General features: G+C 46.0%; 1 protein-coding gene across 2 annotated transcripts in view; it reads left to right on the top strand.

The window, feature by feature from the left end:
• Positions 1-3126: 3126 nt before the first annotated feature.
• LOC110496916 (semaphorin-5B) overlaps positions 3127-13465 on the top strand; it is a 108817-nt gene continuing 98478 nt past the window's right edge. For both annotated transcript variants that reach the window (XM_090207478.1, XM_090207480.1), the window contains exon 1: positions 3127-3294. The gene's annotated coding sequence lies outside the window, so the exon portion shown is untranslated. The remainder of the gene's footprint in view (positions 3295-13465) is intronic.

Here is a 13465-nt window from a genome sequence, read left to right as displayed (position 1 = left end):
TAGCCGTGAGTGAAATTCCACTCCGAACTTTGTAGAGCTTCGTATTGGCCTCTTACTCAAGGATTCAGCTCTTTTGTGTTGATCTGCCCTTCTAGAAAGTACCAAGTCGTTGAGCGAGTGAAGCACCTTTCCTTCCTGTCACAATAAGCCGCCCTGATCTAGAGAAATCAACAGACAGATGGAAAAACAAAACACAAGTCAAACGATGCAGATTATTTCACGAGGAATAGTTCATGTGTGACAGGAAGCGTTTGACTGATGCCTCAAAACCTTGCAGACTTGGCGGCTACAGAGTTAGCACTGAGAGTTAGTTTTCATCTTATATCTGCATGCTGTGGGTGTTACACTGCTACTTTGTGATGCATCGCTGCCAAAAAGAATGGCCTCAAATTTGTCCTGCATGGTAAGGGAGTTTTGTAGTCGCTGATACAGTCAAAACAAATATTGTGTCATGACAGGTGCACCCAAACGTGCTTCAGCCCAGCTTGAACAGAAATATAAAGGATGAAAAGTATTCATACAGGATGCTCGACAGGCTTTGCCCCCTCAATCCACATGGTCTGGATTTTGCCATCTCCAACCATCTTGCGGTTCAAATACACAACAGCTCTGATTCTCTTCTTTCCTCGGCCGAGGAGCTGGGTTCTCCCTACGACACACTCCTCTCCTCCAGCCTTGACTCTGTTGCACTTCTGATAACTCGGACTGTGTCCTTCTCCTTCTCTGCTCCCTAGTTTACCTCTGAGCTGCATTCTGTGAAGTCCACTGGCCGACAACTGGAGAGGCTCTATAAAAAATCTGGTCACACAGTCCACTTAGAGGCCTGGAGGACTAAACGGTGCTCTCTCCCAGGCCAAATCAATCTACTACTCCAACCTCATCAATAACGGCCAAGGCAATCCCAGAACCCCTTTCTCCACCATCAACAGACTACTCAGGCCTTTGGATTCCTCCCCCTCACTGGCTCTTTACAGCCTTGTAATACATGTCTGGGCTTTTTTCAGTCAAAAATGGAATACAGCAGCTTCAGATGTCCCCCAGCCTGCACCCAGCCCCAGTTGTGGCGATCACGACCCACACAGCCTTCTGAACGGCTCTTTAAATCCCACATATTACAATTTTATTGTTATTGTTTAGGATATGAAAGTGGAAAAGTTTTCGGGCATTTTGGGGGACACATTTAGATCCACATTCGGGTTCTCTTCCCGTTAATGGTTGGGGACTTGGAGGAGACCGCTCTGGGTGTTGTAGGGCAGTGTTGTAGGGCAGTGTTGTAGGGCAGTGTTGTAGGGCAGTGTTGTAGGGCAGTGTTGTAGGGCAGTTTTGTAGGGCAGTGTTGTAGGGCAGTGTTGTAGGGCAGTTTTGTAGGGCAGTATTGTAGGGCAGTTTTGTAGGGCAGTATTGTAGGGCAGTTTTGTAGGGCAGTATTGTAGGGCAGTTTTGTAGGGCAGTGTTGTAGGGCAGTTTTGTAGGGCAGTATTGTAGGGCAGTGTTGTAGGGCAGTTTTGTAAGGCAGTGTTGTAGGGCAGTGATGTAGGGCAGTGTTGTAGGGCAGTGTTGTAGGGCAGTGTTGTAGGGCAGTGTTGTAGAGCAGTGTTGTAGAGCAGTGTTGTAGGGCAGTGTTGTAGGGCAGTGTTGTAGGGCAGTGTTGTAGAGCAGTGTTGTAGGGCAGTGTTGTAGGGCAGTGTTGTAGGGCAGTGTTGTAGGGCTGTTTTGTAGGGCAGTGTTGTAGGGCAGTGTTGTAGGGCAGTTTTGTAGGGCAGTATTGTAGGGCAGTTTTGTAGGGCAGTATTGTAGGGCAGTATTGTAGGGCAGTATTGTAGGGCAGTTTTGTAGGGCAGTATTGTAGGGCAGTTTTGTAGGGCAGTATTGTAGGGCAGTGTTGTAGGGCAGTTTTGTAAGGCAGTGTTGTAGGGCAGTGTTGTAGGGCAGTTTTGTAGGGCAGTATTGTAGGGCAGTTTTGTAGGGCAGTATTGTAGGGCAGTGTTGTAGGGCAGTGTTGTAGGGCAGTATTGTAGGGCAGTTTTGTAGGGCAGTGTTGTAGGGCAGTGTTGTAGGGCAGTTTTGTAAGGCAGTGTTGTAGGGCAGTGTTGTAGGGCAGTGTTGTAGGGCAGTATTGTAGGGCAGTGTTGTAGGGCAGTGTTGTAGGGCAGTATTGTAGGGCAGTTTTGTAGGGCAGTGTTGTAGGGCAGTGTTGTAGGGCAGTGTTGTAGGGTAGTGTTGTAGGGCAGTGTTGTAGGGCAGTGTTGTAGGGCAGTGTTGTAGGGCAGTGTTGTAGGGCAGTGTTGTAGGGCAGTGTTGTAGGGCAGTGTTGTAGGGCAGTGTTGTAGGGCAGTGTTGTAGGGTAGTGTTGTAGGGCAGTGTTGTAGGGCAGTGTTGTAGGGCAGTGTTGTAGGGTAGTGTTGTAGGGCAGTGTTGTAGGGCAGTGTTGTAGGGCAGTGTTGTAGGGCAGTGTTGTAGGGCAGTGTTGTAGGGCAGTGTTGTAGGGCAGTGTTGTAGGGTAGTGTTGTAGGGCAGTTACTGACCTAAAGAAAAGGAAGAAGGGAAAGTCAACAGAACTGGTTTCTTCTTTAAAACGCTTTAAAAAAGCATCTTTCCTGCCAGTATTATCATTAAAAGTGAATGTTTTTGTATAACAGCAACATGTGTGACTGAATAATATCAACACTTTTATTTAAGCTTTTTGCTGACACTTGCAAACATATTTTGTAACATTTCCCATTAATGAAGCATTTGTAATAATACTAATACAAAAACGTAGTTATAACTGTTAGTAGAATGTCCTATTACTACCAGAGCAAATGTATATTAGGAGACAAAGTATAAAAGCAACCATTCTGTCAAGTAGCCTTATCAATATCAATTAGAACCGTATCACGCCCTTACATCGAGAGTGACCATTCTATCCAAAGGGGGGTGCGCATCTCTCACTCTGACTAGAATGAAAACACAATTATATGACTGAAGAAATTAGTTTGAAGAAAAAGGCTCTGGGTTGTTAAAAGTTAGCCTACCTACAATTAAATTGTGACAAACATGTCCTTAATTTGAGATTTAAAACACCCTCAAACGATTCGTAGGTTCAAAACTCCCCTTTTAACAGCTGTAGTGGGATCTCCGCACAACATCACAGCGCCTGCAAAGCCAGCCAGGCAGATAGCCACTTGGTAGGAGAGAGACACGTACCGGACAGTGGATACTCTATGGGCTACTGTGCATAGGCCAACGCGCTCTGCTTCAGCCTTCGTATGAAACTAACTTTCTCCAGCAACGTAAATGCACCGATAAAGAAAGGTAAGGTTTGTAAAAAAATAAATACAAATAAAATGGTCGTGAGAGAGCAATTGAATGAACTTATTTTTCTGGAAAGTTTGACTGCCAGGCAATTTGATCATATTTGAGTAACCATATTTACATTTCGTAGAAGATGCTTATGTCAAATAATTATTGACTGAACAAGCAACTTCATATAAATGGTGTTATCAGAATGCGGTAGAATCTTTGTTATTTGACTCTAGGACGTCTCGTGTTGCGTCAATGTACTGTCCCTTCGATAGATTTTTCAGATCAATTCTGTTATTGGATTTTCGGTTGAGGTCAGTATGTGCATCCCGACTCGATTTTAGGCTACCTATGCGCGCAAGATGTTGGCCCGATAGACAAAAGGCAAGAGGTTGGAATCATACCACTAGAGTAAGACTGTCTGATCACTCTGCGGACTGCTTTAGGGCATTAGATACAGTATCATGCACATCTTTACGACGCAGCCCTTGACATAATTGTCATGTTATTGTCTGTTCCAGGCCATATAACATTGATGTTGCCCCAAACTTTGCAACTTTGCTCATCATTTTGGTTAATTATTGCCACTCGTCGATAGAGTGCAGAGTTGAGCAGCAGTTGTCCTTGGGTTTACAGTAGTCTCTGGGTTTACAGTAGTCTCTGGGCTTACAGTAGTCTCTGGGTTTAGAGACTACAGTAGTCTCTGGGCTTACAGTAGTCTCTGGGCTTACAGTAGTCTCTGGGTTTAGAGACTACAGTAGTCTCTGGGCTTACAGTAGTCTATGGGTTTACAGTAGTCTCTGGGTTTACAGTAGTCTCTGGGTTTACAGTAGTCTCTGGGTTTAGATACTACAGTAGTCTCTGGGTTTACAGTAGTCTCTGGGTTTACAGTAGTCTCTGGGTTTACAGTAGTCTCTGGGCTTAGAGACTACAGTAGTCTCTGGGTTTACAGTAGTCTCTGGGCTTACAGTAGTCTCTGGGTTTACAGTAGTCTCTGGGTTTACAGTAGTCTCTGGGCTTACAGTAGTCTCTGGGCTTACAGTAGTCTCTGGGTTTACAGTAGTCTCTGGGTTTACAGTAGTCTCTGGGCTTACAGTATTTGTGTTGATACTGTAATGTCTAAAATGTTTCCTGCACCAGTAGACAGCGAGATAGTTTATCACGATGTTTGAAAATACCACCGTGATGTATTTCTTCCTCACCTAATGGCTTTAATATCACACTTGGTGGCTGGTTCATGATGTTTCATGACTACAGCTATAATGTGTCTAAAGTTATCTCATTCTCTGTAAATTCTCATCTGTAATGTAATCTGTGATGATGTACCATGTATATCCCTCAATGAGTGATACTGTATTCTTTGGGGCAAAGACCTGGTTTGTGGCACTCTGTGTCTCAATTCAATTCAGAGCCTACATTGGCATCCATCCATCCATCCATCCGTCTCTCTCTCCATCTCTCTCTCTCTCTCTCCATCTCTCTCTCTCTCCATCTCTCTCTCTCTATCTCTCTCTCTCTCTCTCTCTCTCTCTCTCTCTCTCTCTCTCTCTCTCTCTCTCTCTCTCTCTCTCCCTCTCTCTCCATCTCTCTCTCTCCATCTCTCTCTCTCTCTCTCTTTCAATTTAATTCAATTAAATTCTATTTGCTTTATTGACATGACGTAACAATGTACATACTGCCAAAGCTTACTTTGGAGATTTACAATATTAACATAATTAATAAAAATAATCAATATTGTCAACGGAACAACAGTAACAACAATAACCAAGGGTCAAAATAACCAGACATTGACCAATACCAATAATCATAGAGGACATGTGCAGGTTGATTGGTCTGTCAGACACTGTCCCTCATATTATGGCAGGCAGCAATGTAGTGCGCTGCCAACCCACAGCTCTCTGCTCCTCTGTTTAATCTGTTCTAAACAGACCTATTGAGGATTCAATGATTCAATAGCTTCCTTCAATTCATCTCCCTCAGCGCAAGTCCAGTTCACGTTAACAGATCTGTTCACAAAAGCTGTAATGACTGCCTCACCCTGTCCTACCTGGCTACAGGAGTGGAACATGAGCTTCAGTGATAAGGGCTAGAAAAGGTCAGGGGGTAGAGAAGAACTTGTGTCCATTGTGAGTTGGCGTACCTTCACAGACAAGAGCAGTACAGCAGTCAACTACAAGACCTGAGGAGAGAGGAGGAGAGAAACATTGATTATATTCCATTCTAAACAACTCTGGTAGCATGTCTGTGTACAACATGATCGGAGCTGAGAGAGGAACGTGGAGAGAGGAGAGGAGAGAGATGCTTGTTACTGCATGTTAAAACTATTGTCTGGTGGAGTATGCTACAACAGAGATTTAATGGCTTGGACCTGCGGGGCTCAGCTCTGGTCTGTCTGTCTGTCTGTCTGTCTGTCTGTCTGTCTGTCTGTCTGTCTGTCTGTCTGTCTGTCTGTCTGTCTGTCTGTCTGTCTGTCTGTCTGTCTGTCTGTCTGTCTGTCTGTCTGTCTGTCTGTCTGTCTGTCTGTCTGTCTGTCTGTCTGTCTGTCTGTCTGTCTGTCTGTCTGTCTGTCTGTCTGTCTGTCTGTCTGTCTGTCTGTCTGTCTGTCTGTCTGTCTGTCTGTCTGTCTGTCTGTCTGTCTGTCTGTCTGTCTGTCTCTGTCTGTCTCTGTCTGTCTCTCTGTCTGTCTGTCTGTCTGTCTCTGTCTGTCTGTCTCTGCCTGTCTGTCTGTCTGTCTGTCTGTCTGTCTGTCTGTCTGTCTGTCTGTCTGTCTGTCTGTCTGTCTGTCTGTCTGTCTGTCTGTCTGTCTGTCTGTCTGTCTGTCTGTCTGTCTGTCTGTCTGTCTGTCTGTCTGTCTGTCTGTCTGTCTGTCTGTCTGTCTGTCTGTCTGTCTGTCTGTCTGTCTGTCTGTCTGTCTGTCTGTCTGTCTGTCTGTCTGTCTGTCTGTCTGTCTGTCTGTCTGTCTGTCTGTCTGTCTGTCTGTCTGTCTGTCTGTCTGTCTGTCTGTCTGTCTGTCTGTCTGTCTGTCTGTCTGTCTGTCTGTCTCTCTGTCTCTCTGTCTGTCTGTCTGTCTGTCTGTCTGTCTGTCTGTCTGTCTGTCTGTCTGTCTGTCTGTCTGTCTGTCTGTCTGTCTGTCTGTCTGTCTGTCTGTCTGTCTGTCTGTCTGTCTGTCTGTCTGTCTGTCTGTCTGTCTGTCTGTCTGTCTGTCTGTCTGTCTGTCTGTCTGTCTGTCTGTCTGTCTGTCTGTCTGTCTGTCTGTCTGTCTGTCTGTCTGTCTGTCTGTCTGTCTGTCTGTCTGTCTGTCTGTCTGTCTGTCTGTCTGTCTGTCTGTCTGTCTGTCTGTCTGTCTGTCTGTCTGTCTGTCTGTCTGTTGTCCTGTCGGCCTGTTTGTCTGTCTGTGTATTCTTAGGTCTCAGGAGTAGTGTTTCTCTGCTCAATCGCTTCAGCTCTTGTCCCAACAACACAGAAACAAAAATACTACTCCCCAGGCTGTTCAGAAGAGTACCTCTGATGTATTTGAGTACGGCTTGGTGCCATGACTTATCCATGTGTTTAGTTACATCTGCGTGTTTCTCATCGGAGAACACAAAGAATGCTCCCCCGTACCCTGTCAACACACGCTCGCTCACTTGCTTGTATACACACACACACACACACACACACACACACACCTCAGTGATCTGCTGTAACAGACTAACTGTGACTCCATTGCATTTGGGATTGTGATTCTTGCTCTGTAGGTCTCTGGTGTTTGATGGGAAACAGTCAAATCTAGAGGACAGTTTCCCCTTCCACTACATTAATAATACAGTAAGACTGTTGAATGATTCATTGATAAAATCCCCACTAAACTCAACCTCTGTGACCTCTTTCACTTCCCCATTTAATTCCTAGTAATTTCTCATCTCCTGTTTATGTTTAACAGGTTGGATTAAATGTGTATTTGATGTGTATGGACATATATACAGTAGGGTGTTAATTTGAGCCAGTTTACCACAGCAGGAACAAGACATGTGAAATGTGGATTATTATTAAGGGACTGTTTTATGGATGGAAACATTATTAGTAAGGGAAAATCAAGTCGAAAATTTCAAAGTGGAAATGACAAACTTCAGAAGCCTTTTTTAAACCTCATATACAATAAAAGTTGAACATGTTCTGCATTGCAGGAAAGTTCTCCTGCAAACAGGGTGATCAAATGAAGATCCTACATCTGTATGGCAACCACCTGGCCCAGACCAACAACGCTGCTCTCTCTCTCAGCATCAGGTCTACAGAATACAGCCTTTACTATGCGGCTGGTGGAAGCAGCCATTAAATCATTTTAGTGCCAGACAGACCGCCACAGGCTGACTCTCAAATGGCACCCTATTCCCTTTGTAGTGCACTACTTTAGACCAGGGTCTCTGGTCAAAAGTAGTGCACTGTATAGGGAGTAGGTTAGCCAGAGACCACAGCTCCCCTCTCTCTCTCCACTGCTGTTTTACTGGGATGGCGGGAGGGGGGAGGGCGGGGGAGGGGGGAGAGTCACCTGGCCAGGGGGGCTATGGTGGTCACCCTGCACAGACCATGTCATTCACTAAGGGGGCTTAGATGTGTGTGTGCGTGTGTGCGTGTGTGTGTGCGTGTGTGCGTGTGTGCGTGTGTGTGTGTGTGTGTGTGTGTGTGTCTGTGTGTGTGTCTGTGTGTGTGTGTGTGTGTCTGTGTTTGTGTGCATGTGTGCAGCTATATTACCAGAGTAACAAGATAAACGTTGACACTCCCAAGAGGTGGGTCAAAGGCAGCACAGCCACGCTTGTTGAAGTCAGGTTATCCCAATGTTTGAAGTAAAAGTCAAAGACAATATTTCGGTGTGCGAGGCCCCTGGCTCACAGTGGAGTGCTATGCTGTCAGACAAGGGCCCCATTGATGCCTCTGGAGAGGAAAGTGAGGGGAGGTTTCCCAGGGGAGGTCCCTGGACTGTTGTATCTGAAGGGGTCTAGGAAGCTCTGCTGGCCAAACCAACCGTACTGTGATGGCTCAGATATTTTTGTACATTCCAGTACAGTTCCATCAACTATGGTAAATGGGTAAGTCTAGCACAGACTTACCCATCGCTGTCAACCCTGACCTAGCCTTGACTCCAGTACCCTGACCTAGCCTTGACTCCTGTACCCTGACCTAGCCTTGACTCCTGTACCCTGACCTAGCCTTGACTCCTGTACCCTGACCTAGCCTTGACTCCTGTACCCTGACCTAGCCTTGACTCCAGTACCCTGACCTAGCCTTGACTCCTGTACCCTGACCTAGCCTTGACTCCTGTACCCTGACCTAGCCTTGACTCCTGTACCCTGACCTAGCCTTGACTCCTGTACCCTGACCTAGCCTTGACTCCTGTACCCTGACCTAGCCTTGACTCCTGTACCCTGACCTAGCCTTGACTCCTGTACCCTGACCTAGCCTTGACTCCTGTACCCTGACCTAGCCTTGACTCCTGTACCCTGACCTAGCCTTGACTCCTGTACCCTGACCTGACCTTGACTCCTGTGATACTGTATGCATCCTGACCATCTACTCTCATCCTCTGTCTCTGGTGAGAGTGAGAGTGAGAGTGAGAGTGAGAGTGAGAGTGAGTGTGAGTGTGAGTGTGAGTGTGAGTGTGAGTGTGAGAGTGAGAGTGAGAGTGAGAGTGAGAGTGAGAGTGAGAGTGTGAGTGTGAGTGTGAGTGAGAGTGTGTGTGAGAGAGAGAGAGATTCATAGAGCTCATTGCCCTTTATGGTTGTGAGGTCTGGGGTCCGCTCACCAACCAAGACTTCACAAAATGGGACAAACACCAAATTGAGACTCTGCACGCAGAATTCTGAAAAAATATCCTCCGTGTACAACGTAGAACACCAAATGATGCATGCAGAGCAGAATTAGGCCGATACCCACTAATTATCAAAATCCAGAAAAGAGCCGTTAAATTCTACAACCACCTAAAAGGAAGCGATTCCCAAACCTTCCATAACAAAGCCATCACCTACAGAGAGATGAACCTGGAGAAGAGTCCCCGAAGCAAGCTGGTCCTGGGGCTTTGTTCACAAACACAAACACACCCCACAGAGCCCCAGGACAACAGCACAATTAGACCCAACCAAATCATGAGAAAACAAAAAGATAATTACTTGACACATTGGAAAGAATTAACAAAAAAACAGAGCAAACTAGAATGCTAATTGGCTTTAAACAGAGAGTACACAGTGGCAGAATACCTGACCACTGTGACTGACCCAAACTTAAGGAAAGCTTTGACTATGTACAGACTCAGTGAGCATAGCCTTGCTATTGAGAAAGGCCGCCGTAGGCAGACATGGCTCTCAAGAGAAGACAGGCTATGTGCTCACTGCCCACAAAATGAGGTGGAAACTGAGCTGCACTTCCTAACCTCCTGCCCAATGTATGGAATAATCTGTAGTTTCCAAGTAATGGTAACTAAGCCTTATAAGGGATTATGAAGGGTCATGCATGCTTATAACAACTAATGAAGCGTTATACCTGCATGTTGGCTTTAAGTGAAGTCTTAGGATTATATCTGTCAAAAAGTCTTACTGAAATTTATTTTTCCTTTATTTAACTAGGCAAGTCAGTTAAGAACAAATTCTTATTTTCAATGACGGCCTAGGAACAGTGGGTTAACTGCCTGTTCAGGGGCAGAACGACAGATTTGTACCTTATCAGCTCGGGGGTTTGAACTTGCAACCTTCCGGTTACTAGTCCAACGCTCTAACCACTAGGCTACCCTGCCGCCCCCAAATAAAAAACATTATCTGACTACTCTATTTTCTCCCCCATTTCCACTTCGATTTGTCTGCAAAAGTTGCTCTCCTAAGTGTCTGGCCGTGCTACAAACTCTATCTCTCAACCTGAGGTGATGACAACAGCACTGTGAAATCACTTTACACTGTGACTCTGGGGTTGGGCTGAAAGTTTAGCAAAAGCAAAAGGCCCCCTCAGTCTCTTGGGGTTGGGGTAGTCTACCGAGCCAAGCTAAAAAAGATGAACGAGCCGCCTCCCGCGTCTTTCAAGGTTAGGGGTTCAATCGCTGGAGACTATTTGTCTCTGCTCTGCTGGACAGACGGGCCAAGTGGAGGGTTTTTTCAGCTGACGTGATTTATGGTCACTGTGAATTGCTATAATATGTGTTTGAGCAGAGGGTTGTTCTCCTACCTTGTGTTTTCCTGTTAGATTGGCGTTTAATTCCTTGGTTGGGAGACTCTTGTAGTACAATGACACATCATAGGGGTTTGTGTCTCAATGTAGACGTGTTGTTGTCACTGTCCTGCCCGTTGAGACTTCCTGTTAGCCACTTCTAAGCAGGGCTCTGGATGTGCTCTGTCACAGGTGAAAGATTCAACCTTTTACAACTGACACTTTGGCATAATGATAAATTGTCATTTCAAAAAGGTAAACTAATATTTCTCAAAGCTAATCAGATGTGGTATTGTCTTTGTGACGCACTCGCCCCTTCATTTACACATTAATGAGACGTATTCCTGCTCCCTGGAGCGATGGCGTTGATTTCCGGCCCAAATTAAATGTCCACCTTTAGGTAATGGCTTTACAAATTAATTAATCAGGGAAATCAATTTGGAAGTGAAAAAAAAATCTGGGAGATTGCACACAATGTGGAAATAAAACATAAACAATCATGTCTTCAACCAGAATATTTTTGGTGATCTTCTCCTTTCCTCTCCTGTCTCTCTCTCGCTCTCCCTCCCTGTCTGCCTTTCTCTCTCTCTCTGTGTTTAGTTGAAACAGCTGATGGATAGTAGGTAGTTCATCTTGTGAACAGATCATCAGTTTTTTTCACCTTCCCTCTGATGTTTGACAGAAGAGAAAATCTTTATCTCCATAACTCTTGTCACTCTCTCCATGTTCAGTCTCTCTCTATCTTTTTCTCCTGCCCTGCCTTCCCAGTGGGGGTTCTCTCTGTCTCTCTCTGTCTCTCTCTGTCTCTCTCTGTTTCTCTCTGTTTCTCTCTGTTTCTCTCTGTTTCTCTCTGTCTCTCTCTGTCTCTCTCTGTTTCTCTCTCTGTCTCTCTCTGTTTCTCTCTGTCTCTCTCTGTCTCTCTCTGTCTCACTCTGTCTCTATCTCTGTCTCTCTCTCTCTCTATCTCTGTCTGTCTCTATCTCTCTCTCTCTGTCTCTCTCTGTCTCTCTCTGTCTCTCTCTGTCTCTCTCTGTCTCTCTCTGTCTCTCTCTGGCTCTATCTCTGTCTCTCTCTCTCTCTCTCTCTCTGTCTCTCTCTCTCTCTCTCTCTCTCTCTCTCTCTGTCTCTCTCTGTCTCTCTCTGTCTCTCTCTGTCTCTCTCTGTCTCTCTCTGTCTCTCTCTGTCTCTCTCTGTCTCTCTCTGTCTCTCTCTATCTCTGTCTCTATCTCTGTCTCTATCTCTGTCTCTATCTCTGTCTCTCTCTGTCTATCTCTGTCTCTCTCTGTCTATCTCTGTCTCTCTCTGTCTCTCTCTGTCTCTATCTCTCCTTCCAGTTGTATTGGTCTGTATTGACAGACTGTTTCTCCTGCCCTGCCTTCCCAGTGGGGGTTCTCTCTGTCTCTCTCTGTCTCTGAAGGTTAAGCTGTTGAGAGACACACACACCAGGCCTCCAGACCAAGCTCCCAAACCACCAGAGGACAAGACACACACGTACACAAAAACAAGCACACACACACGCAAGCGGACACATGCACACACACGCTCGTACACACATACCTTAATGCGAACACAAACACACACGTAAATTGTGTTTAAACTTCAACTTTATATAAAAGTTTCAACAGAACATTCTGCGTTGTTTTCATTGTTGTCTCCGTCGTATTCTCCTCTCTTGCTAGTTTGAAGTTTCCTGACCTTCAACCCCATGGTGTTTCACTCAGAGGGAATCCATACATCATAAGAATGGCTGCAGATGCTATGCCCATCAGACATGTGACAAAATGGGGCGGCAGGTAGCCTAGTGGTTAGAGGGTAGGGGTGGCAGGTAGCCTAGTGGTTAGAGGGTAGGGGCAGCAGGTAGCCTAGTGGTTAGAGGGTAGGGGCAGCAGGTAGCCTAGTGGTTAGAGGGTAGGGGCGGCAGGTAGCCTAGTGGTTAGAGGGTAGGGGCGGCAGGTAGCCTTGTGGTTAGAGGGTAGGGGCAGCAGGTAGCCTAGTGGTTAGAGGGTAGGGGTGGCAGGTAGCCTAGTGGTTAGAGGGTAGGGGCAGCAGGTAGCCTAGTGGTTAGAGGGTAGGGGTGGCAGGTAGCCTAGTGGTTAGAGGGTAGGGGCGGCAGGTAGCCTAGTGGTTAGAGGGTAGGGGTGGCAGGTAGCCTAGTGGTTAGAGGGTAGGGGCGGCAGGTAGCCTAGTGGTTAGAGGGTAGGGGCAGCAGGTAGCCTAGTGGTTAGAGGGTAGGGGTGGCAGGTAGCCTAGTGGTTAGAGGGTAGGGGCGGCAGGTAGCCTAGTGGTTAGAGGGTAGGGGCGGCAGGTAGCCTTGTGGTTAGAGGGTAGGGGCGGTAGGTAGCCTAGTGGTTAGAGGGTAGGGGCGGTAGGTAGCCTAGTGGTTAGAGGGTAGCGGCGGTAGGTAGCCTAGTGGTTAGAGGGTAGGGGCGGCAGGTAGCCTAGTGGTTAGAGCATTGGACTAGTAACGAAAGGTTGCAAGACCGAATCCCCGAACTGACAAGGTCAAAAAAAATCTGTCGTTCTGCCCCTGAACAAGGCAGTTAACACACTGTTCCTAGGCCGTCATTGAATTTAAGAATTTGTTCTTAACTGACTTGCCTGGTTAAATAATGGTTAAAAAAAATATTTAAAAAACAGTCCTGTAAAAGTTTTAAAAAGTGGACAACCACTTCCAACAACAGACACAAATGTCCCAGTGGTTAGAAAACATGAGACTTTTTTTAGATGCACACAGATTGACCCTCTTTATTCATGTAGTCTAATGGTTCTCTATATGTTTCCCTTGTAGATTTAACTAGACATACTGAATTAGAGTGATATAAATCATTTACAACCTCAACGCTATTACTGTAAATATTAGCCTATGTTCCCTTATTCCCTGACTACACTGTCGTGTGCGCGAGCGAAATAAATGTAGGAATCCATGTTATTCAATTATTGCACCCACACTGCTCACGCGCGTCAACGAGCGTCTGCGTTGCCAAGGGCTAAAATAGAAGTCATTGCTATTTCTGAC

This window comes from Oncorhynchus mykiss, chromosome 18, assembly GCF_057628025.1.
Source record: "Oncorhynchus mykiss isolate SJ-2025 chromosome 18, ASM5762802v1, whole genome shotgun sequence".
Classification (NCBI taxonomy): domain Eukaryota; kingdom Metazoa; phylum Chordata; class Actinopteri; order Salmoniformes; family Salmonidae; genus Oncorhynchus; species Oncorhynchus mykiss.
This window is presented reverse-complemented; position numbering and strand designations above follow the sequence as displayed.